Consider the following 25,496-nt stretch of genomic DNA (forward strand, 5'->3'; position numbering starts at 1 on the left):
AGTTCCATCTCTATGGTTTGTTTCCTATTGATGTAGCCCTTAGCAGAGACTGGCGCAAATCACTTTCATGGAAACCGGTTACCATGCATCCAAAAACTACGAGTTTCCTGAAATCTCTGCACAAATTTTTTCACCCAATCTGGATGACAATTTGAGGTAATGATCAGTACCCCAATCCCTCTTGGCTAACCAAATTTCGTTCTTCTAGGTTAAACCGTTCATTGGCAGTTACAGTTTTAATTTTTAGGTTTCACTCTGTTTTCTCCTATATGGATACATGACATTGGAACTCTAAATCAAACACGGTTTCAGCAAGCTCTTTGAAACTTTACACAATAAAGTAGTTCCAAGTTCTATCTCTATGGTTTGTTTCCTATTGATGTAGCCCTACGCAGAGACTGGCGCAAATCACGTACATGGAAAGGGGTTGCCAAGCTTCCAAAAAACTACGAATTTCCTGAAATCTCAGCACATATTTTTTTATCCAATCTGGATGGCACTTTCAGGTAATGATCAGTACCCCAATCCCACTTGGCTCACCAAATTTCATTCTTCTAGATTAAACCGTTCGTTGGGAGTAACAGTTTAAATTTTTAGTATTCACTCTGTTTTCTCCTATATGGATACATGTAGTTGGAAGTCGAAATCAAACACGGTTTGTGCTAGCTCTTTGAAAGTTGACACAATAAAGTGGTTCCAAGTTCTATCACTATGGTTTGTTTTCTATTGATGAAGCCCTAAGCAGAGACTGGCGTAAATCACTTTCATGGAAAGGGGTTGCCAAGCTACCAAAAAACTACGAGTTTACTGAAATCTCAGCACACATTTTTTCACCCAATCTGGATGACACTTTCAGGTAATGATCAGTACCCCAATCCCACTTGGCTCACCACATTTCCTTCTTCTAGCTTAAACCGTTCCTTGGCAGTAACAGTTTTAATTTTTAGGTTTCACTCTGTTTTCTCCTATATGGATACATGTAGTTGGAACTCTAAATCAAACACGGTTTGTGCTAGCTCTTTGAAACTTGACAGAATAAGGTAGTTCCAAGTTCTGTCTCTATGTTTTGTTTCCTATTGATGTACCCTAGGCAGAGACTGGCGCAAATCACTTTCATGTAAAGGGGTTGCCAAGCTTCCAAAAAACTACGAGTTTGCTGAAATCTCAGCACACATTTTTTCACCCAATCTGGATGACAATTTCAGGTAATGATCAGTACCCCAATCCCACTTGGCTCACCAAATTTCGTTCTTCTAGGTTAAACCGTTCGTTGGCAGTAACAGTTTTAATTTTTAGGTTTCACTCTCTTTTCTCCTATATGGATACATGTAGTTGGAACTCTAAATCAAACACGGTTTGTGCTAGCACTTTGAAACTTGACACAATAAAGTAGTTCCAAGTTCGATCTCTATGGTTTGTTTTTTATTGATGTAGCCCTAAGTAGAGACTGGCGCAAATCACTTTCATGGAAAGGGGTTGCCAAGCTTCCAAAAAACTACGAGTTTCCTGAAATCTCAGCACACATTTTTTCACCCAATCTGGATGACACTTTCAGGTAATGATCAGTACCCCAATCCCACTTGGCTCACCAAGTTTCGTTCTTCTAGGTAAAACCGTTCATTGGCAGTAAGAGTTTTAGTTTTAATTTTTAGGTTTCACTCTGTTTTCTCCAATATGGATAAATGTAGATGGAACTCTAAATCAAACACGGTTTTTGCTAGCTCTTTGAAACTTGACACAATATATTAGTTCCAAGTTTCATCTCTATGGTTTGTTTCCTATTGATGTAGCCCTAAGCAGAGACTTACGCAAATCACTTTCAAGGAAATGCGTTGCCAAGCTTCCAAAAAACAACGAGTTTCCTGAAATCTCAGCACACATTTTTTCACCCAATCTGGATGACACTTTCAGGTAATGATCAGTACCCCAATCCCACTTGGCTCACCAAATTTCGTTCTTCTAGGTTAAACCGTTCGTTGGCAGTAACAGTTTTAATTTTTAGGTTTCACTCTGTTTTCTCCTATTTGGATACATGTAGTTGGAACTCTAAATCAAACACGGTTTGTGCTAGCTCTTTGAAAATTGACACAATAAATTAGTTCCAAGTTCTATCTATATGGTTTGTTTCCTATTGATGTGGCCCTAGGCAGAGACTGGCGCAAATCACTTTCATGGAAAGGCGTTGCCAAGCTTCCAAAAAACTACGAGTTTCCTGAATCTCAGCACACGATTTTTCACCCAATCTTGATGACACTTTCAGGTAATGATCAGAACCGCAATCACACTTGGCTCACCATATTTCGTTCTTCTAGGTTAAACCATTCGTTGGCAGTAAGAGTTTTAATTTTTAGGTTTCACTCTGGTTTCTCCTATATGGATACATGTATTTGGAACTCTAAATCAAACACGGTTTGTGCTAGCTCTTTGATACTTGACACAATAAAGTAGTTCCAAGTTATATCTCTATGCTTTGTTTCCTATTGATGTAGCCCTAAGCAGAGACTGGCGCAAATCACTTTCATGGAAAGGGGTTGCCAAGTTTCTAAAAAACTACCAGTTTTTTGTAGTCTCAGCACACACTTTTTCACCCAATCTTGATGACACTTTCAGGTAATGATCAGAACCCCAATCCCACGTGGCTCACCAAATTTCGTTCTTCTAGGTTAAACGGTTTGTTGGCAGTAAGAGTTTTAATTTTTAGGTTTCACTCTGTTTTCTCCTATATGGATACATGTATTTGGAACTCTAAATCAAACACGGTTTGTGATAGCTCTTTGAAACTTGACACAATAAAGTAGTTCCAAGTTCTATCTCTAAGGTTTGTTTCCTATTGATGTAGCCCTAAGCAGAGACTGGCGCAAATCACTTTCATGGAAAGGGGTTGCCAAGTTTCTAAAAAACTACGAGTTTTTTGAAATCTCAGCACACATTTTTTCACCCAATCTTGATGACACGTTCAGGTAATGATCAGTACCCCAATCCCACCTGATTCACCAAATTTCGTTCTTCTTGGTTAAACCGTTGGTTGGCAGTAACAGTTTTAATTTTTAGGTTTCACTCTGTTTTCTCCTATATGGATACATGTAGTTGGAACTCTAAATCAAACACGGTTTGTGCTAGCTCTTTGAAACTTCAAACAATAAAGTAGTTCCAAGTTCCATTTCTATGGTTTGTTTCCTATTGATGTATCCCTAAGCAGAGACTGGCGCAAATCACTTTCATGAAAGGGGATGCCAAGCTTCCAAAAAACTACGAGTATCCTGAAATCTCAGCACACATTTTTTCACCCAATCTTGATGACACTTTCAGGTAATGATCAGTACCCCAATCCCATTTGGCTCACCCTATTTCGTTCTTCTAGGTTAAAGCATTCGTTCACAGTAACAGTTTTAATTTTTAGGTTTCAATCCGTTTTCTCCATTATGGATACATGTATTTGGAACTCTAAATCAAAGACGGTTTATGCTAGCTCTTTGAAACTTGACACAATAAAGTAGTTCCAAGTTCTCTCTCTATGGTTTGTTTCCTATTGATGTAGCCCTAAGCAGAGACTGGCGCAAATCACTTTCATAGTTAAGGGGTTGCCAAGCTATCAAAAAACTACGAGTTTCCTGAATCTCAGCACACATTTTTCCAGCAATTTTGATGACACTTTCAGGTAATGATCAGAACCGCAATCCCACTTGGCTCACCAAATTTCGTTCTTCTATGTTAAACCGTTCGTTGGCAGTAACAGTTTTAATTTTTAGGTTTCACTCTGTTTTCTCCTATATGCATACATGTAGTTGGAACTAGAAATCAAACACGGTTTGTGCTAGCTCTTTGAAAGTTGACACAATAAAGTAGTTCCAAGTTACATCTCTATGCTTTGTTTCCTATTGATGTAGCCCTAAGCAGAGACTGGCGCAAATCACTTTCATGGAAAGGGATTGCCAAGTTTCTAAAAAACTACGAGTTTTTTGAAATCTCAGCACACATTTTTTCACCCAATCTTGATGACACTTTCAGGTAATGATCAGTACCCCTATCCCACGTGGCTCACCAAATTTCATTCTTCTAGGTTAAACGGTTCGTTGGCAGTAACAGTTTTAATTTTTAGGTTTCACTCTGTTTTTCCCTATATGGATACATGTAATTGGAACTCTAAATCAAAGACGGTTTATGCTAGCTCTTTGAAACATGACACAATAAAGTAGTTCCAAGTTCTATCACTATGGTTTGTTTCCTATTGATGTAGCCCTAAGCAGAGACGGGCGCAAATCTCTTTCATGGAAAGGGGTTGCCAATTTTCCAAAAAACTATGAGTTTCCTGAAATCTCAGCACACATTTTTTTCACCCAATCTTGATGACACGTTCAGGTAATGATCAGTACCCCAATCCCACCTGATTCACCAAATTTCGTTCTTCTTGGTTAAACCGTTGGTTGGCAGTAACAGTTTTAATATTTAGGTTTCACTCTGTTTTCACCTATATGGATACATGTAGTTGGAACTCTAAATCAAACACGGTTTGTGCTAGCTCTTTGAAACTTGACACAATAAAGTAGTTCCATGTTCTATCACTATGGTTTGTTTCCTATTGATGTAGCCCTAAGCAGAGACGGGCGCAAATCACTTTCATGGAAAGGGGTTGCCAAGCTTCCAAAAAACTACGAGTTTTCTGAAATCTCAGCACACGTTTTTTCATCCAGTATTGATGACACTTTCAGGTAATGATCAGTACCCCAATCCCACTTGGCTCACCAAATTTCGTTCTCTTAGGTTAAACTGTTCGTTGGCAGTAACAGTTTTAATATTTAGGTTTCACTCTGTTTTCTCCTATATGGATACATGTAGTTGGAACTCTAAGTCAAACACGGTTTGTGCTAGCTCTTTGAAACTTCAAACAATAAAGTAGTTCCAAGTTCCATCTCTATGGTTTGTTTCCTATTGATGTAACCCTAAGCAGAGACTGGCGCGAATCACTTTCATGAAAGGGGTTGCCAAGCTTACAAAAACTACGAGTTTCCTGAAATCTCAGCACACATTTTTCACCCAATCTTGATGACACTTTCAGGTAATGATCAGTACCCCAATCCCACTTGGCTCACCAAATTTCGTTCTTCAAGGTTAAACCCTTCGTTGGCAGTAACAGTTTTAATTTTTAGGTTTCACTCTGTTTTCTCCTAAGTGGATACATGTAGTTGGAACTCTAAATCAAACCCGGTTTGTGCTAGCTCTTTGAAACTTGACACAATAATGTAGTTCCAAGTTCTTTCTCTATGGTTTGTTTCCTATTGATGTAGCCCTAAGCAGAGACTGGCGCAAATCACTTTCATGGAAAGGGGTTGCCAAGCTTCCAGAACACTACGAGTTTCTTGAAATCTCAGCACACATTTTTTCACCCAATCTTGATGACACTTTCAGGTAACGATCAGTATCACAATCCCACTTGGCTCACCAAATTTCATTCTTCTAGGTTAAAACTTTTGTTGGCAGTAACAGTTTTAATTTTTAGGTTTCACTCTGTTTTCTCCTAAGTGGATACATGTAGTTGGAACTCTAAATCAAACCCGGTTTGTGCTAGCTCTTTGAAACTTGACACAATAATGTAGTTCCAAGTTCTTTCTCTATGGTTTGTTTCCTATTGATGTAGCCCTAAGCAGAGACTGGCGCAAATCACTTTCATGGAAAGGGGTTGCCAAGCTTCCAGAACACTACGAGTTTCTTGAAATCTCAGCACACATTTTTTCACCCAATCTTGATGACACTTTCAGGTAACGATCAGTATCACAATCCCACTTGGCTCACCAAATTTCATTCTTCTAGGTTAAAACTTTTGTTGGCAGTAACAGTTTTAATTTTTAGGTTTCACTCTGTTTTCTCCTAAGTGGATACATGTAGTTGGAACTCTAAATCAAACCCGGTTTGTGCTAGCTCTTTGAAACTTGACACAATAATGTAGTTCCAAGTTCTTTCTCTATGGTTTGTTTCCTATTGATGTAGCCCTAAGCAGAGACTGGCGCAAATCACTTTCATGGAAAGGGGTTGCCAAGCTTCCAGAACACTACGAGTTTCTTGAAATCTCAGCACACATTTTTTCACCCAATCTTGATGACACTTTCAGGTAACGATCAGTATCACAATCCCACTTGGCTCACCAAATTTCATTCTTCTAGGTTAAAACTTTTGTTGGCAGTAACAGTTTTAATTTTTAGGTTTCACTCTGTTTTGTCCTATATATATACAAATTGTTGGAACTCTAAATCAAACAAGGTTTGTGCTAGCTCTTTGAAACTTGACACAATAAAGTAGTTCCAAGTTCTATCTCTATGCTATGTTTTCTATTGATGTAGCCCTAAGCATAGACTGGCGCAAATCACTTTCATGGAAATTGGTTGCCAAGCTTCTAAAAAACGACGAGGTCCCTGAAGTCTCAGCACACGTTTTTTCACCCAATCTTGATGACACTTTCAGGTAATGATCAGTACCCCAATCCCACTTGGCTCACCAAATTTCATTCTTCTACGTTAAACCGTTCGTTGGCAGTAACAGTTTTAATTTTTAGGTTTCACTCTGTTTTCCCGTATATGGATACATGTAGTTGGAACTCTAAATCAAACACGGTTTGTGCTAGCTCTTTGAAACTTGACACAATATAGTAGTTCCAAGTTCTATCTCTATGGTTTGTTTTTTATTGATGTAGCCCTAAGTAGAGACTGGCGCAAATCACTTTCATGTAAAGGGGTTGCCAAGCTTCCAAAAAACCACTTGTTTCCTGAAATCTCAGCAAACATTTTTTCACCCAATCTGGATGACAATTTCAGGTAATGATCAGTACCCCAATGCCACTTGGCTCACCAAGTTTCGTTCTTCTAGGTAAAACCGTTCGTTGGCAGTAAGAGTTTTAATTTTTAGGTTTCACTCTGTTTTCTCCAATATGGTTAAATGTAGATGGAACTCTAAATCAAACACGGGTTGTGCTAGCTCTTTGAAACTTGACACAATAAATTAGTTCCAAGTTTCATCTCTATGGTTTGTTTCCTATTGATGTAGCCCTAAGCAGAGACTTACGCAAATCACTTTCAAGGAAATGGGTTGCCAAGCTTCCAAAAAACAACGAGTTTCCTGAAATCTCAGCACACATTTTTTCACCCAATCTGGATGACACTTTCAGGTAATGATCAGTACCCCAATCCCACTTGGCTCACCAAATTTCGTTCTTCTAAGTTAAACCGTTCGTTGGCAGTAACAGTTTTAATTTTTAGGTTTCACTCTGTTTTCTCCTATGTGGATACATGTAGTTGGAACTCTAAATCAAACCCGGTTTGTGCTAGCTCTTTGAAACTTGACACAATAATGTAGTTCCAAGTTCTTTCTCTATGGTTTGTTTCCTATTGATGTAGCCCTAAGCAGAGACTGGCGCAAATCACTTTCATGGAAAGGGGTTGCCAAACTTCCAAAAAAAATACGAGTTTCCTGAAATCTCAGAACACATTTTATCACCCAATCTTGATGACACCTTCAGATAATGATCAGTACCCCAATCCCACTTGGCTCACCAAATTTCGTTCTTCTAGGTTAAACCGTTCGTTAGCAGTAACGGTTTTAATTTTTAGGTTTCACTCTGTTTTCTCCTATATGGATACATGTAGTTGGAACTCTAAATCAAACACGGTTTGTGCTAGCTCTTTGAAACTTGACAGAATAAGGTAGTTCCAAGTTCTGTCTCTATGTTTTGTTTCCTATTGATGTACCCTAGGCAGAGACTGGCGCAAATCACTTTCATGGAAAGGGGTTGCCAAGCTTCCAAAAAACTACGAGTTTCCTGAATTCCCAGCACACATTTTTTCACCCAATCTTGATGACACTTTCAGGTAATGATCATTACCACAATCCCACTTGGCTAACCAAATTTCGTTCTAGGTTAAACCATTCGTTGGCAGTAACATTTTTAATTTTTAGGTTTCACTCTGTTTTCTCCTATATGGATACATGTAGTTGGAACTCTAAATCAAACATGGTTTGTGCTAGCTCTTTGAAACTTGACACAATAATGTAGTTCCAAGTTCTATCTCTATGGTTTGTTTTCTATTGATGTAGCCCTAAGCAGAGACTGGCGCAAATCACTTCAATTGAAAGGGGTTTCCAAGCTTCCATAAAACGACGAGTTTCCTGAAATCAGCACACATTTTTTCACCCAATCTTGATGACACTTTTAGGTAATGATCAGTACCCCAATCCCACTTGAATCACCAAATTTAGTTCTTCTAAGTTAAACCGTTCGTTGGCAGTAACATTTTAAATTTTTAGGTTTCACTCTGTTTTCTCCTATATGGATACATGTAGTTGGGAATCTAAATCAAACACGGTTTGTGCTAGCTCTTTGAAACTTGACACAATAAAGTAGTTCCAAGGTCTATCTCTATGGTTTGTTTCCTATTTATGTAGCCCTAAGGAGAGACTGGCGCAATTCACTATCATGGAAAGTGTTTGCCAAGCTTCCAGAACACTACGAGTTTCCTGAAATCTCAGCACACATTTTTTCACCCAATCTTGATGACATTTTCAGGTAACGATCAGTACCGCAATCCCACTTGGCTCACCAAATTTCATTCTTCTAGGTTAAACATTTTATTGGCAGTAAGAGTTTTAATTTTTAGGTTTCATCTGTTTTCTCCTATATGCATATATGTATTTGGAACTAGAAATCAAACACGGTTTGTGCTAGCTCTTTGAAACTTGACACAATAAAGTAGTTCCAAGTTACATCTCTATGCTTTGTTTCCTATTGATGTAGCCCTAAGCAGAGACTGGCGCAAATCACTTTCATGGAAAGGGATTGCCAAGTTTCTAAAAAACTACGAGTTTTTTGAAATCTCAGCACACATTTTTTCACCCAATCTTGATGACACTTTCAGGTAATGATCAGTACCCCAATCCCACGTGGCTCACCAAATTTCATTCTTCTAGGTTAAACGGTTCGTTGGCAGTAACAGTTTTAATTTTTAGGTTTCACTCTGTTTTTCCCTATATGGATACATGTAATTGGAACTCTAAATCAAAGACGGTTTATGCTAGCTCTTTGAAACATGACACAATAAAGTAGTTCCAAGTTCTATCACTATGGTTTGTTTCCTATTGATGTAGCCCTAAGCAGAGACGGGCGCAAATCACTTTCATGGAAAGGGGTTGCCAAGCTTCCAAAAAACTATGAGTTTCCTGAAATCTCAGCACACATTTTTTTCACCCAATCTTGATGACACGTTCAGGTAATGATCAGTACCCCAATCCCACCTGATTCACCAAATTTCGTTCTTCTTGGTTAAACGGTTGGTTGGCAGTAACAGTTTTAATTTTTAGGTTTCACTCTGTTTTCACCTCTATGGATACATGTAGTTGGAACTCTAAATCAAACACGGTTTGTGCTAGCTCTTTGAAACTTGACACAATAAAGTAGTTCCACGTTCTATCACTATGGTTTGTTTCCTATTGATGTAGCCCTAAGCAGAGACGGGCGCAAATCACTTTCATGGAAAGGGGTTGCCAAGCTTCCAAAAAACTACGAGTTTTCTGAAATCTCAGCACACGTTTTTTCATCCAGTATTGATGACACTTTCAGGTAATGATCAGTACCCCAATCCCACTTGGCTCACCAAATTTCGTTCTCTTAGGTTAAACTGTTCGTTGGCAGTAACAGTTTTAATATTTAGGTTTCACTCTGTTTTCTCCTATATGGATACATGTAGTTGGAACTCTAAATCAAACACGGTTTGTGCTAGCTCTTTGAAACTTCAAACAATATAGTAGTTCCAAGTTCCATCTCTATGGTTTGTTTCCTATTGATATAACCCTAAGCAGAGACTGGCGCAAATCACTTTCATGAAAGGGGTTGCCAAGCTTCCAAAAAACTACGAGTTTCCTGAAATCTCAGCACACATTTTTTCACCCAATCTTGATGACACTTTCAGGTAATGATCAGTACCCCAATCCCACTTGGCTCACCAAATTTCGTTCTTCTAGGTTAAACCGTTCGTTGGCAGTAACAGTGTTAATTTTTCGGTTTCACTCTGTTTTCTCCTATATGGATACATGTAGTTGGAACTCTAAATCAAACACGGTTTGTGCTAGCTCTTTGAAACTTGACACAATAAAGTAGTTCCAAGTTCTATTTCTAAGGTTTGTTTCCTATTGAAGTAGCCCTAAGCAGAGACTGGCGCAAATCACTTACATGGAAAGGGGTTGCCAAGCTATCAAAAAACTACGAGTTTCCTGAATCTCAGCACACGATTTTTCACCCAATCTTGATGACACTTTCAGGTAATGATCAGAACCGCAATCACACTTGGCTCACCATATTTCGTTCTTCTAGGTTAAACCATTCGTTGGCAGTAAGAGTTTTAATTTTTAGGTTTCACTCTGTTTTCTCCTATATGCATACATGTAGTTGGAACTAGAAATCAAACACGGTTTGTGCTAGCTCTTTGAAACTTGACACAATAAAGTAGTTCCAAGTTACATCTCTATGCTTTGTTTCCTATTGATGTAGCCCTAAGCAGAGACTGGCGCAAATCACTTTCATGGAAAGGGATTGCCAAGTTTCTAAAAAACTACGAGTTTTTTGAAATCTCAGCACACATTTTTTCACCCAATCTTGATGACACTTTCAGGTAATGATCAGTAACCCAATCCCACGTGGCTCACCAAATTTCATTCTTCTAGGTTAAACGGTTCGTTGGCAGTAACAGTTTTAATTTTTAGGTTTCACTCTGTTTTTCCCTATATGGATACATGTAATTGGAACTCTAAATCAAAGACGGTTTATGCTAGCTCTTTGAAACATGACACAATAAAGTAGTTCCAAGTTCTATCACTATGGTTTGTTTCCTATTGATGTAGCCCTAAGCAGAGACGGGCGCAAATCACTTTCATGGAAAGGGGTTGCCAAGCTTCCAAAAAACTATGAGTTTCCTGAAATCTCAGCACACATTTTTTTCACCCAATCTTGATGACACGTTCAGGTAATGATCAGTACCCCAATCCCACCTGATTCACCAAATTTCGTTCTTCTTGGTTAAACGGTTGTTTGGCAGTAACAGTTTTAATTTTTAGGTTTCACTCTGTTTTCACCTCTATGGATACATGTAGTTGGAACTCTAAATCAAACACGGTTTGTGCTAGCTCTTTGAAACTTGACACAATAAAGTAGTTCCACGTTCTATCACTATGGTTTGTTTCCTATTGATGTAGCCCTAAGCAGAGACGGGCGCAAATCACTTTCATGGAAAGGGGTTGCCAAGCTTCCAAAAAACTACGAGTTTTCTGAAATCTCAGCACACGTTTTTTCATCCAGTATTGATGACACATTCAGGTAATGATCAGTACCCCAATCCCACTTGGCTCACCAAATTTCGTTCTCTTAGGTTAAACTGTTCGTTGGCAGTAACAGTTTTAATATTTAGGTTTCACTCTGTTTTCTCCTATATGGATACATGTAGTTGGAACTCTAAATCAAACACGGTTTGTGCTAGCTCTTTGAAACTTGACACAATAAAGTAGTTCCAAGTTCTATTTCTAAGGTTTGTTTCCTATTGAAGTAGCCCTAAGCAGAGACGGGCACAAATCACTTACATGGAAAGGGGTTGCCAAGCTATCAAAAAACTACGAGTTTCCTGAATCTCAGCACACAATTTTTCACCCAATCTTGATGACACTTTCAGGTAATGATCAGAACCGCAATCACACTTGGCTCACCATATTTCGTTCTTCTAGGTTAAACCATTCGTTGGCAGTAAGAGTTTTAATTTTTATGTTTCACTCTGGTTTCTCTTATATGGATACATGTATTTGGAACTCTAAATCAAACACGGTTTGTGCTAGCTCTTTGATACTTGACACAATAAAGTAGTTCCAAGTTATATCTCTATGCTTTGTTTCCTATTGGTGTAGCCCTAAGCAGAGACCGGCGCAAATCACTTGCATGGAAAGGGGTTGCAAAACTTCTAAAAAACTACGAGTTTCCTGAAATCTCAGCACACATTTTTTCACCCAATCTTGATGACAATTTCAGGTAATGATCAGTACCCCAATCCAATTTGGCTCACCCTATTTTGTTCTTCTAGGTTAAAGCATTCGTTCACAGTAACAGTTTTAATTTTTAGGTTTCAATCTGTTTTCTCCATTATGGACACATGTATTTGGAATTCTAAATCAAAGACGGTTTATGCTAGCTCTTTGAAACATGACACAATAAAGTAGTTCCAAGTTCTATCACTATGGTTTGTTTCCTATTGATGTAGCCCTAAGCAGAGACGGGCGCAAATCTCTTTCATGGAAAGGGGTTGCCAATTTTCCAAAAAACTATGAGTTTCCTGAAATCTCAGCACACATTTTTTTCACCCAATCTTGATGACACGTTCAGGTAATGATCAGTACCCCAATCCCACCTGATTCACCAAATTTCGTTCTTCTTGGTTAAACCGTTGGTTGGCAGTAACAGTTTTAATATTTAGGTTTCACTCTGTTTTCACCTATATGGATACATGTAGTTGGAACTCTAAATCAAACACGGTTTGTGCTAGCTCTTTGAAACTTGACACAATAAAGTAGTTCCATGTTCTATCACTATGGTTTGTTTCCTATTGATGTAGCCCTAAGCAGAGACGGGCGCAAATCACTTTCATGGAAAGGGGTTGCCAAGCTTCCAAAAAACTACGAGTTTTCTGAAATCTCAGCACACGTTTTTTCATCCAGTATTGATGACACTTTCAGGTAATGATCAGTACCCCAATCCCACTTGGCTCACCAAATTTCGTTCTCTTAGGTTAAACTGTTCGTTGGCAGTAACAGTTTTAATATTTAGGTTTCACTCTGTTTTCTCCTATATGGATACATGTAGTTGGAACTCTAAGTCAAACACGGTTTGTGCTAGCTCTTTGAAACTTCAAACAATAAAGTAGTTCCAAGTTCCATCTCTATGGTTTGTTTCCTATTGATGTAACCCTAAGCAGAGACTGGCGCGAATCACTTTCATGAAAGGGGTTGCCAAGCTTACAAAAACTACGAGTTTCCTGAAATCTCAGCACACATTTTTCACCCAATCTTGATGACACTTTCAGGTAATGATCAGTACCCCAATCCCACTTGGCTCACCAAATTTCGTTCTTCAAGGTTAAACCCTTCGTTGGCAGTAACAGTTTTAATTTTTAGGTTTCACTCTGTTTTCTCCTAAGTGGATACATGTAGTTGGAACTCTAAATCAAACCCGGTTTGTGCTAGCTCTTTGAAACTTGACACAATAATGTAGTTCCAAGTTCTTTCTCTATGGTTTGTTTCCTATTGATGTAGCCCTAAGCAGAGACTGGCGCAAATCACTTTCATGGAAAGGGGTTGCCAAGCTTCCAGAACACTACGAGTTTCTTGAAATCTCAGCACACATTTTTTCACCCAATCTTGATGACACTTTCAGGTAACGATCAGTATCACAATCCCACTTGGCTCACCAAATTTCATTCTTCTAGGTTAAAACTTTTGTTGGCAGTAACAGTTTTAATTTTTAGGTTTCACTCTGTTTTCTCCTAAGTGGATACATGTAGTTGGAACTCTAAATCAAACCCGGTTTGTGCTAGCTCTTTGAAACTTGACACAATAATGTAGTTCCAAGTTCTTTCTCTATGGTTTGTTTCCTATTGATGTAGCCCTAAGCAGAGACTGGCGCAAATCACTTTCATGGAAAGGGGTTGCCAAGCTTCCAGAACACTACGAGTTTCTTGAAATCTCAGCACACATTTTTTCACCCAATCTTGATGACACTTTCAGGTAACGATCAGTATCACAATCCCACTTGGCTCACCAAATTTCATTCTTCTAGGTTAAAACTTTTGTTGGCAGTAACAGTTTTAATTTTTAGGTTTCACTCTGTTTTCTCCTAAGTGGATACATGTAGTTGGAACTCTAAATCAAACCCGGTTTGTGCTAGCTCTTTGAAACTTGACACAATAATGTAGTTCCAAGTTCTTTCTCTATGGTTTGTTTCCTATTGATGTAGCCCTAAGCAGAGACTGGCGCAAATCACTTTCATGGAAAGGGGTTGCCAAGCTTCCAGAACACTACGAGTTTCTTGAAATCTCAGCACACATTTTTTCACCCAATCTTGATGACACTTTCAGGTAACGATCAGTATCACAATCCCACTTGGCTCACCAAATTTCATTCTTCTAGGTTAAAACTTTTGTTGGCAGTAACAGTTTTAATTTTTAGGTTTCACTCTGTTTTGTCCTATATATATACAAATTGTTGGAACTCTAAATCAAACAAGGTTTGTGCTAGCTCTTTGAAACTTGACACAATAAAGTAGTTCCAAGTTCTATCTCTATGCTATGTTTTCTATTGATGTAGCCCTAAGCATAGACTGGCGCAAATCACTTTCATGGAAATTGGTTGCCAAGCTTCTAAAAAACGACGAGGTCCCTGAAGTCTCAGCACACGTTTTTTCACCCAATCTTGATGACACTTTCAGGTAATGATCAGTACCCCAATCCCACTTGGCTCACCAAATTTCATTCTTCTACGTTAAACCGTTCGTTGGCAGTAACAGTTTTAATTTTTAGGTTTCACTCTGTTTTCCCGTATATGGATACATGTAGTTGGAACTCTAAATCAAACACGGTTTGTGCTAGCTCTTTGAAACTTGACACAATATAGTAGTTCCAAGTTCTATCTCTATGGTTTGTTTTTTATTGATGTAGCCCTAAGTAGAGACTGGCGCAAATCACTTTCATGTAAAGGGGTTGCCAAGCTTCCAAAAAACCACTTGTTTCCTGAAATCTCAGCAAACATTTTTTCACCCAATCTGGATGACAATTTCAGGTAATGATCAGTACCCCAATGCCACTTGGCTCACCAAGTTTCGTTCTTCTAGGTAAAACCGTTCGTTGGCAGTAAGAGTTTTAATTTTTAGGTTTCACTCTGTTTTCTCCAATATGGTTAAATGTAGATGGAACTCTAAATCAAACACGGGTTGTGCTAGCTCTTTGAAACTTGACACAATAAATTAGTTCCAAGTTTCATCTCTATGGTTTGTTTCCTATTGATGTAGCCCTAAGCAGAGACTTACGCAAATCACTTTCAAGGAAATGGGTTGCCAAGCTTCCAAAAAACAACGAGTTTCCTGAAATCTCAGCACACATTTTTTCACCCAATCTGGATGACACTTTCAGGTAATGATCAGTACCCCAATCCCACTTGGCTCACCAAATTTCGTTCTTCTAAGTTAAACCGTTCGTTGGCAGTAACAGTTTTAATTTTTAGGTTTCACTCTGTTTTCTCCTATGTGGATACATGTAGTTGGAACTCTAAATCAAACCCGGTTTGTGCTAGCTCTTTGAAACTTGACACAATAATGTAGTTCCAAGTTCTTTCTCTATGGTTTGTTTCCTATTGATGTAGCCCTAAGCAGAGACTGGCGCAAATCACTTTCATGGAAAGGGGTTGCCAAACTTCCAAAAAAAATACGAGTTTCCTGAAATCTCAGAACACATTTTATCACCCAATCTTGATGACACCTTCAGATAATGATCAGTACCCCAATCCCACTTGGCTCACCAAATTTCGTTCTTCTAGGTTAAACCGTTCGTTAGCAGTAACGGTTTTAATTTTTAGGTTTCACTCTGTTTTCTCCTATATGGATACATGTAGTTGGAACTCTAAATCAAACACGGTTTGTGCTAGCTCTTTGAAACTTGACAGAATAAGGTAGTTCCAAGTTCTGTCTCTATGTTTTGTTTCCTATTGATGTACCCTAGGCAGAGACTGGCGCAAATCACTTTCATGGAAAGGGGTTGCCAAGCTTCCAAAAAACTACGAGTTTCCTGAATTCCCAGCACACATTTTTTCACCCAATCTTGATGACACTTTCAGGTAATGATCATTACCACAATCCCACTTGGCTAACCAAATTTCGTTCTAGGTTAAACCATTCGTTGGCAGTAACATTTTTAATTTTTAGGTTTCACTCTGTTTTCTCCTATATGGATACATGTAGTTGGAACTCTAAATCAAACATGGTTTGTGCTAGCTCTTTGAAACTTGACACAATAATGTAGTTCCAAGTTCTATCTCTATGGTTTGTTTTCTATTGATGTAGCCCTAAGCAGAGACTGGCGCAAATCACTTCAATTGAAAGGGGTTTCCAAGCTTCCATAAAACGACGAGTTTCCTGAAATCAGCACACATTTTTTCACCCAATCTTGATGACACTTTTAGGTAATGATCAGTACCCCAATCCCACTTGAATCACCAAATTTAGTTCTTCTAAGTTAAACCGTTCGTTGGCAGTAACATTTTAAATTTTTAGGTTTCACTCTGTTTTCTCCTATATGGATACATGTAGTTGGGAATCTAAATCAAACACGGTTTGTGCTAGCTCTTTGAAACTTGACACAATAAAGTAGTTCCAAGGTCTATCTCTATGGTTTGTTTCCTATTTATGTAGCCCTAAGGAGAGACTGGCGCAATTCACTATCATGGAAAGTGTTTGCCAAGCTTCCAGAACACTACGAGTTTCCTGAAATCTCAGCACACATTTTTTCACCCAATCTTGATGACATTTTCAGGTAACGATCAGTACCGCAATCCCACTTGGCTCACCAAATTTCATTCTTCTAGGTTAAACATTTTATTGGCAGTAAGAGTTTTAATTTTTAGGTTTCATCTGTTTTCTCCTATATGCATATATGTATTTGGAACTAGAAATCAAACACGGTTTGTGCTAGCTCTTTGAAACTTGACACAATAAAGTAGTTCCAAGTTACATCTCTATGCTTTGTTTCCTATTGATGTAGCCCTAAGCAGAGACTGGCGCAAATCACTTTCATGGAAAGGGATTGCCAAGTTTCTAAAAAACTACGAGTTTTTTGAAATCTCAGCACACATTTTTTCACCCAATCTTGATGACACTTTCAGGTAATGATCAGTACCCCAATCCCACGTGGCTCACCAAATTTCATTCTTCTAGGTTAAACGGTTCGTTGGCAGTAACAGTTTTAATTTTTAGGTTTCACTCTGTTTTTCCCTATATGGATACATGTAATTGGAACTCTAAATCAAAGACGGTTTATGCTAGCTCTTTGAAACATGACACAATAAAGTAGTTCCAAGTTCTATCACTATGGTTTGTTTCCTATTGATGTAGCCCTAAGCAGAGACGGGCGCAAATCACTTTCATGGAAAGGGGTTGCCAAGCTTCCAAAAAACTATGAGTTTCCTGAAATCTCAGCACACATTTTTTTCACCCAATCTTGATGACACGTTCAGGTAATGATCAGTACCCCAATCCCACCTGATTCACCAAATTTCGTTCTTCTTGGTTAAACGGTTGGTTGGCAGTAACAGTTTTAATTTTTAGGTTTCACTCTGTTTTCACCTCTATGGATACATGTAGTTGGAACTCTAAATCAAACACGGTTTGTGCTAGCTCTTTGAAACTTGACACAATAAAGTAGTTCCACGTTCTATCACTATGGTTTGTTTCCTATTGATGTAGCCCTAAGCAGAGACGGGCGCAAATCACTTTCATGGAAAGGGGTTGCCAAGCTTCCAAAAAACTACGAGTTTTCTGAAATCTCAGCACACGTTTTTTCATCCAGTATTGATGACACTTTCAGGTAATGATCAGTACCCCAATCCCACTTGGCTCACCAAATTTCGTTCTCTTAGGTTAAACTGTTCGTTGGCAGTAACAGTTTTAATATTTAGGTTTCACTCTGTTTTCTCCTATATGGATACATGTAGTTGGAACTCTAAATCAAACACGGTTTGTGCTAGCTCTTTGAAACTTCAAACAATATAGTAGTTCCAAGTTCCATCTCTATGGTTTGTTTCCTATTGATATAACCCTAAGCAGAGACTGGCGCAAATCACTTTCATGAAAGGGGTTGCCAAGCTTCCAAAAAACTACGAGTTTCCTGAAATCTCAGCACACATTTTTTCACCCAATCTTGATGACACTTTCAGGTAATGATCAGTACCCCAATCCCACTTGGCTCACCAAATTTCGTTCTTCTAGGTTAAACCGTTCGTTGGCAGTAACAGTGTTAATTTTTCGGTTTCACTCTGTTTTCTCCTATATGGATACATGTAGTTGGAACTCTAAATCAAACACGGTTTGTGCTAGCTCTTTGAAACTTGACACAATAAAGTAGTTCCAAGTTCTATTTCTAAGGTTTGTTTCCTATTGAAGTAGCCCTAAGCAGAGACTGGCGCAAATCACTTACATGGAAAGGGGTTGCCAAGCTATCAAAAAACTACGAGTTTCCTGAATCTCAGCACACGATTTTTCACCCAATCTTGATGACACTTTCAGGTAATGATCAGAACCGCAATCACACTTGGCTCACCATATTTCGTTCTTCTAGGTTAAACCATTCGTTGGCAGTAAGAGTTTTAATTTTTAGGTTTCACTCTGTTTTCTCCTATATGCATACATGTAGTTGGAACTAGAAATCAAACACGGTTTGTGCTAGCTCTTTGAAACTTGACACAATAAAGTAGTTCCAAGTTACATCTCTATGCTTTGTTTCCTATTGATGTAGCCCTAAGCAGAGACTGGCGCAAATCACTTTCATGGAAAGGGATTGCCAAGTTTCTAAAAAACTACGAGTTTTTTGAAATCTCAGCACACATTTTTTCACCCAATCTTGATGACACTTTCAGGTAATGATCAGTAACCCAATCCCACGTGGCTCACCAAATTTCATTCTTCTAGGTTAAACGGTTCGTTGGCAGTAACAGTTTTAATTTTTAGGTTTCACTCTGTTTTTCCCTATATGGATACATGTAATTGGAACTCTAAATCAAAGACGGTTTATGCTAGCTCTTTGAAACATGACACAATAAAGTAGTTCCAAGTTCTATCACTATGGTTTGTTTCCTATTGATGTAGCCCTAAGCAGAGACGGGCGCAAATCACTTTCATGGAAAGGGGTTGCCAAGCTTCCAAAAAACTATGAGTTTCCTGAAATCTCAGCACACATTTTTTTCACCCAATCTTGATGACACGTTCAGGTAATGATCAGTACCCCAATCCCACCTGATTCACCAAATTTCGTTCTTCTTGGTTAAACGGTTGTTTGGCAGTAACCGTTTTAATTTTTAGGTTTCACTCTGTTTTCACCTCTATGGATACATGTAGTTGGAACTCTAAATCAAACACGGTTTGTGCTAGCTCTTTGAAACTTGACACAATAAAGTAGTTCCACGTTCTATCACTATGGTTTGTTTCCTATTGATGTAGCCCTAAGCAGAGACGGGCGCAAATCACTTTCATGGAAAGGGGTTGCCAAGCTTCCAAAAAACTACGAGTTTTCTGAAATCTCAGCACACGTTTTTTCATCCAGTATTGATGACACATTCAGGTAATGATCAGTACCCCAATCCCACTTGGCTCACCAAATTTCGTTCTCTTAGGTTAAACTGTTCGTTGGCAGTAACAGTTTTAATATTTAGGTTTCACTCTGTTTTCTCCTATATGGATACATGTAGTTGGAACTCTAAATCAAACACGGTTTGTGCTAGCTCTTTGAAACTTGACACAATAAAGTAGTTCCAAGTTCTATTTCTAAGGTTTGTTTCCTATTGAAGTAGCCCTAAGCAGAGACGGGCACAAATCACTTACATGGAAAGGGGTTGCCAAGCTATCAAAAAACTACGAGTTTCCTGAATCTCAGCACACAATTTTTCACCCAATCTTGATGACACTTTCAGGTAATGATCAGAACCGCAATCACACTTGGCTCACCATATTTCGTTCTTCTAGGTTAAACCATTCGTTGGCAGTAAGAGTTTTAATTTTTATGTTTCACTCTGGTTTCTCTTATATGGATACATGTATTTGGAACTCTAAATCAAACACGGTTTGTGCTAGCTCTTTGATACTTGACACAATAAAGTAGTTCCAAGTTATATCTCTATGCTTTGTTTCCTATTGGTGTAGCCCTAAGCAGAGACCGGCGCAAATCACTTGCATGGAAAGGGGTTGCAAAACTTCTAAAAAACTACGAGTTTCCTGAAATCTCAGCACACATTTTTTCACCCAATCTTGATGACAATTTCAGGTAATGATCAGTACCCCAATCCAATTTGGCTCACCCTATTTTGTTCTTCTAGGTTAAAGCATTCGTTCACAGTAACAGTTTTAATTTTTAGGTTTCAATCTGTTTTCTCCATTATGGACACATGTATTTGGAACTCTAAATCAAAGACGGTTTATGCTAGCTCTTTGAAACTTGACACAATAAAGTAGTTCCAAGTTCTATCTCTATGGTTTGTTTCCTATTGATGTAGCCCTAAGCAGAGACTGGCGCAAATCACTTCCATGGAAAGGGTTTGGCAAGCTTCCAAAAATCTACGAGTTTCCTGAAATCTCAGCACACATTTTTTCACCCAATCTTGATGACACTTTTAGGTAATGATCAGAACCAAAATCCCTCTTGGCTCACCAAATTTCGTTCTTCTAGGTTAAACCGTTCGTTGCCAGTAACAGTTTTAATTTTTAGGTTTCACTCTTTTTTCTCTTATATGGATACATGTAGTTGGAAATCTAAATCAAACACGGTGTGTGCTAGCTCTTTGAAACTTGACACAATAAAGTACTTCCAAGTTCTATCTCTATGGTTTGTTTCCTATTGATGTATCCCTAAGCAGAGACTGGCGCAAATCACTTTCATTGAAAGGGGTTGCCAAGTTTCCAAAAAACTACGAGTTTCCTGAAATCTCAGCACACATTTTTTCACCCAATCTGGATGACACTTTCAGGTAATGATCAGTACCCGAATCCCACTTGGCTCACCAAATTTCGTTATTCTTGGTTAAACCGTTGGTTCGCAGTAAGAGATTTAATTTTTAGTTTTCACTCTGTTTTCTCCTATATGGGTACATGTAGTTGGAACTCTAAATCAAACATGGTTTGTGCTAGCTCTTTGAAACTTGACACAATAAAGTAGTTCCAAGTTCAATCTCTATGGTTTGTTTCCTATTGATGTAGCCCTAAGCAGAGACCGGCGCAAATCACTTTCATGGAAAGGGGTTGCGAAGCTTCCAAAAAACTACGAGTTTCCTGAATTCTCAGCACACATTTTTTCACCCAATCTGGATGACACATTCAGGTAATGATCAGAACCCCATTCCCACTTGGCTCACCAAATTTCGTTCTTCTAGGTTACACCGTTTGTTGGCAGTAACAGTATTAATTTTTAGGTTTCACTCTGTTTTCTCCTATATGGGTACATGTATTTGGAACTCTAAATCAAAGACGGTTGTGCTAGCTCTTTGAAACTTGAAACAATAAAGTAGTTCCAAGTTCTATCTCTATGGTTTGTTTCCTATTGATGTAGCCCTAAGCAGAGATTGGCGCAAAACACTTTCATGGAAAGGGGTTGGAAAGCTTCCAAAAAACTACGAGTTTCCTGAAATCTCAGCACACACTTTTTCACCCAATCTTGATGACACTTTCAGGTAATGATCAGTACCCCAATCCCACTTGGCTCAAGAAATTTCGTTCTTCTAGGTTACACCGTTCGTTGGCAGTAACAGTTTTAATTTTTAGGTTTCACTCTGTTTTCTCCTATATGGGTATATGTAGTTGGAACTCTAAATCAAACACGGTTTGTGCTAGCTCTTTGAAACTTGACACAATAAAGTAGTTCCAAGTTCTGTCTCTATGGTTTGTTTCCTATTGATGTAGCCCTAAGCAGAGACTGGCACAAAACACTTTCATGGAAAGGGGTTGGCAAGCTTCCAAAAAACTACGTGTTTCCTGAAATCACAGCACACACTTTTTCACCCAATCTTGATGACACTTTCAGGTAATGATCAGTACCCCAATCCCACTTGGCTCAACAAATTTCGTTCTTCTAGGTTACACCGTTCGTTGGCAGTAACAGTTTTAATTTTTAGGTTTCACTCTGTTTTCTCCTATATGGGTACATGTAGTTGGAACTCTAAATGAAACACGGTTTGTGCTAGCTCTTTGAAACTTGACACAAAAAAGTAGTTCCAAGTTCTATCACTATGGTTTTTTTTCCTATTGATGTAGCCCTAAGCAGAGACTTGCGCAAATCACTTTCATCGAAAGGGGTTGCCAAGCTTCCAAAAAACTACGATTTTTTGAAATCTCAGCACACATTTTTCACCCAATCTGGATGACACTTGCAGGTAATGATCAGTACCCCAATCCCACTTGGCTCACCAAATTTCGTTCTTCTAGGTTAAACCGTTCGTTGGCAGTAACAGTTTTAATTTTTAGGTTTCACTCTGTTTTCTCCTATATGGATACGTGTAGTTGGAACTCTAAATCAAAGACGGTTTGTGCTAGCTCTTTGAAACTTGACACAATAAAGTAGTTCCAAGTTCTATCTCTATGGTTTGCTTTCTATTGATGTAGCCCTAAGCAGAGACTGGTGCAAATCACTTTCATGGAAAGGGGTTGCCAAGCTTCCAAAAAACTACGAGTTTCCTGAAATCTCAGCACACATTTTTTCACCCAATCTGGATGACACTTTCAGGTAATGATCAGTAACCCAATCCCAATTGGCTCACCAAATTTCGTTCTTCTAGGTTAAACCGATCGTTGGCAGTCACAGTTTTAATTTTTAGGTTTCACTCTGTTTTCTCCTATATGGATACATGTAGTTGGAACTCTAAATCAAACACGGTTTGTGCTAGCTCTTTGAAACTTGACACAATAAAGTAGTTCCAAGTTCAATCTCTATGGTTTGTTTCCTTTTGAAGTAGCCCTAAGCAGAGACTGGCGCAAATCACTTACATCGAAAGGGGTTGCCAAGCTATCAAAAAACTACGAGTTTCCTGAATCTCAGCACACGATTTTTCACCCAATCTTGATGACACTTTCAGGTAATGATCAGAACCGCAATCACACTTGGCTCACCATATTTCGTTCTTCTAGGTTAAACCATTCGTTGGCAGTAAGAGTTTTAATTTTTAGGTTTCACTCTGGTTTCTCCTATATGGATACATGTATTTGGAACTCTAAATCAAACACGGTTTGTGCTAGCTCTTTGATACTTGACACAATAAAGTAGTTCCAAGTTATATCTCTATGCTTTGTTTCCTATTGATGTAGCCCTAAGCAGAGACCGGCGCAAATCACTTTCATGGAAAGGGGTTGCAAAGCTTCTAAAAAACTACGAGTATCCTGAAATCTCAGCACACATTTTTTCACCCAATCTTGATGAAACTTTCAGGTAATGATCAGTACCCCAATCCAATTTGGCTCACCCTATTTTGTTCTGCTAGGTTAAAGCATTCGTTCACAGTAACACTTTTAATTTTTAGGTTTCACTCTGTTTTCTCCTATATGCATACATGTAGTTGGAACTAGAAATCAAACACGGTTTGGGCTAGCTCTTTGAAACTTGACACAATAAAGTAGTTCCAAGTTCTATCACTATGGTTTGTTTCCTATTGATGTAGCCCTAAGCAGAGACTGGCGCAAATCCCTTTCATGGAAAGGGATTGCCAAGTTTCTAAAAAACTACGAGTTTTTTGAAATCTCAGCACACATTTTTTCACCCAATCTTGATGACACTTTCAGGTAATGATCAATACCCCAATCCCACGTGGCTCACCAAATTTCATTCTTCTAGGTTAAACGGTTCTTTGGCAGTAAGAGTTTAAAATTTTAGGTTTCACTCTGGTTTCTCCTATATGGATACATGTATTTAGAACTCTAAATCAAACACGGTTTTTGCTAGCTCATTGATACTTGACACAATAAAGTAGTTCCAAGTTATATCTCTATGCTTTGTTTCCTATTGATGTAGCCCTAAGCAGAGACTGGTGAAGATCACTCTCATGGAAAAGGGTTGCCAAGCTTCTAGAAAACTACGAGTTACCTGAAATCTCAGCACACATTTTTCACCCAATCTTGATGACACTTTCAGGTAATGATCAGAACCGCAATCACACTTGGCTCACCATATTTCGTTCTTCTAGGTTAAACCATTCGTTGGCAGTAAGAGTTTTAATTTTTAGGTTTCACTCTGGTTTCTCCTATATGGATACATGTATTTGGAACTCTAAATCAAACACGGTTTGTGCTAGCTCTTTGATACTTGACACAATAAAGTAGTTCCAAGTTATATCGCTATGCTTTGTTTCCTATTGATGTAGCCCTAAGCAGAGACCGGCGCAAATCACTTTTATGGAAAGGGGTTGCAAAGCTTCTAAAAAACTACGAGTATCCTTAAATCTCAGCACACATTTTTTCACCCAATCTTGATGACACTTTCAGGTAATGATCATTACCCCAATCCAATTTGGCTCACCCTATTTTGTTCTTCTAGGTTAAAGCATTCGTTCACAGTAACAGTTTTAATTTTTAGGTTTCAATCCGTTTTCTCCATTATGGATACATGTATTTGGAACTCTAAATCAAAGACGGTTTATGCTAGCTCTTTGAAACATGACACAATAAAGTAGTTCCAAGTTCTCTCTCTATGGTTTGTTTCCTATTGATGTAGCCCTAAGCAGAGACTGGCGCAAATCACTTAAATGGAAAGGGGTTGCCAAGCTATCAAAAAACTACGAGTTTCCTGAATCTCAGCACACGTTTTTTCACCCAATCTTGATGATACTTTCAGGTAATGATCAGAACTGCAATCACACTTGGCTCACCATATTTTGTTCTTCTACGTTAAACCATTCGTTGGCAGTAAGAGTCTTAATTTTTACGTTTCACTCTGGTTTCTCCTATATGGATACATGTATTTGGAACTCTAAATCAAACACGGTTGTGCTAGCTCTTTGATACTTGACACAATAAAGTAGTTCCAAGTTATATCTCTATGCTTTGTTTCCTATTGATGTAGCCCTAAGCAGAGACCATCGCAAATCACTTTCATTTAAAGGGGTTGCAAAGCTTCTAAAAAACTACGAGTATCCTGAAATCTCAGCACACATTTTTTCACCCAACCTTGATGACACTTTCAGGTAATGATCAGTACCCCAATCCCATTTGGCTCACCCTATTTCGTTCTTCTAGGTTAAAGCATTCGTTCACAGTAACAGTTTTAATTTTTAGGTTTCAATCCGTTTTCTCCATTATGGATACATGTATTTGGAACTCTAAATCAAAGACGGTTTATGCTAGCTCTTTGAAACTTGACACAATAAAGTAGTTCCAAGTTCTCTCTCTATGCTTTGTTTCCTATTGATGTAGCCCTAAGCAGAGACTGGCGCAAATCACTTTCATAGTTAAGGGGTTGCCAAGCTATCAAAAAACTACGAGTTTCCTGAATCTCAGCACACATTTTTTCAGCCAATTTTGATGACACTTTCAGGTAATGATCAGTACCCCAATCCCACTTGTGTCACCAAATTTCGTTCTTCTATGTTAAACCGTTCGTCGGCAGTAACAGTTTTAATTTTTAGGTTTCACTCTGTTTTCTCCTATATGCATACATGTAGTTGGAACTAGAAATCAAACACGGTTTGTGCTAGCT

Source organism: Spermophilus citellus (assembly GCF_964194105.1).
Source record: "Spermophilus citellus genome assembly, chromosome: 14".
In the NCBI taxonomy this organism is placed as follows: Eukaryota; Metazoa; Chordata; class Mammalia; order Rodentia; family Sciuridae; genus Spermophilus; species Spermophilus citellus.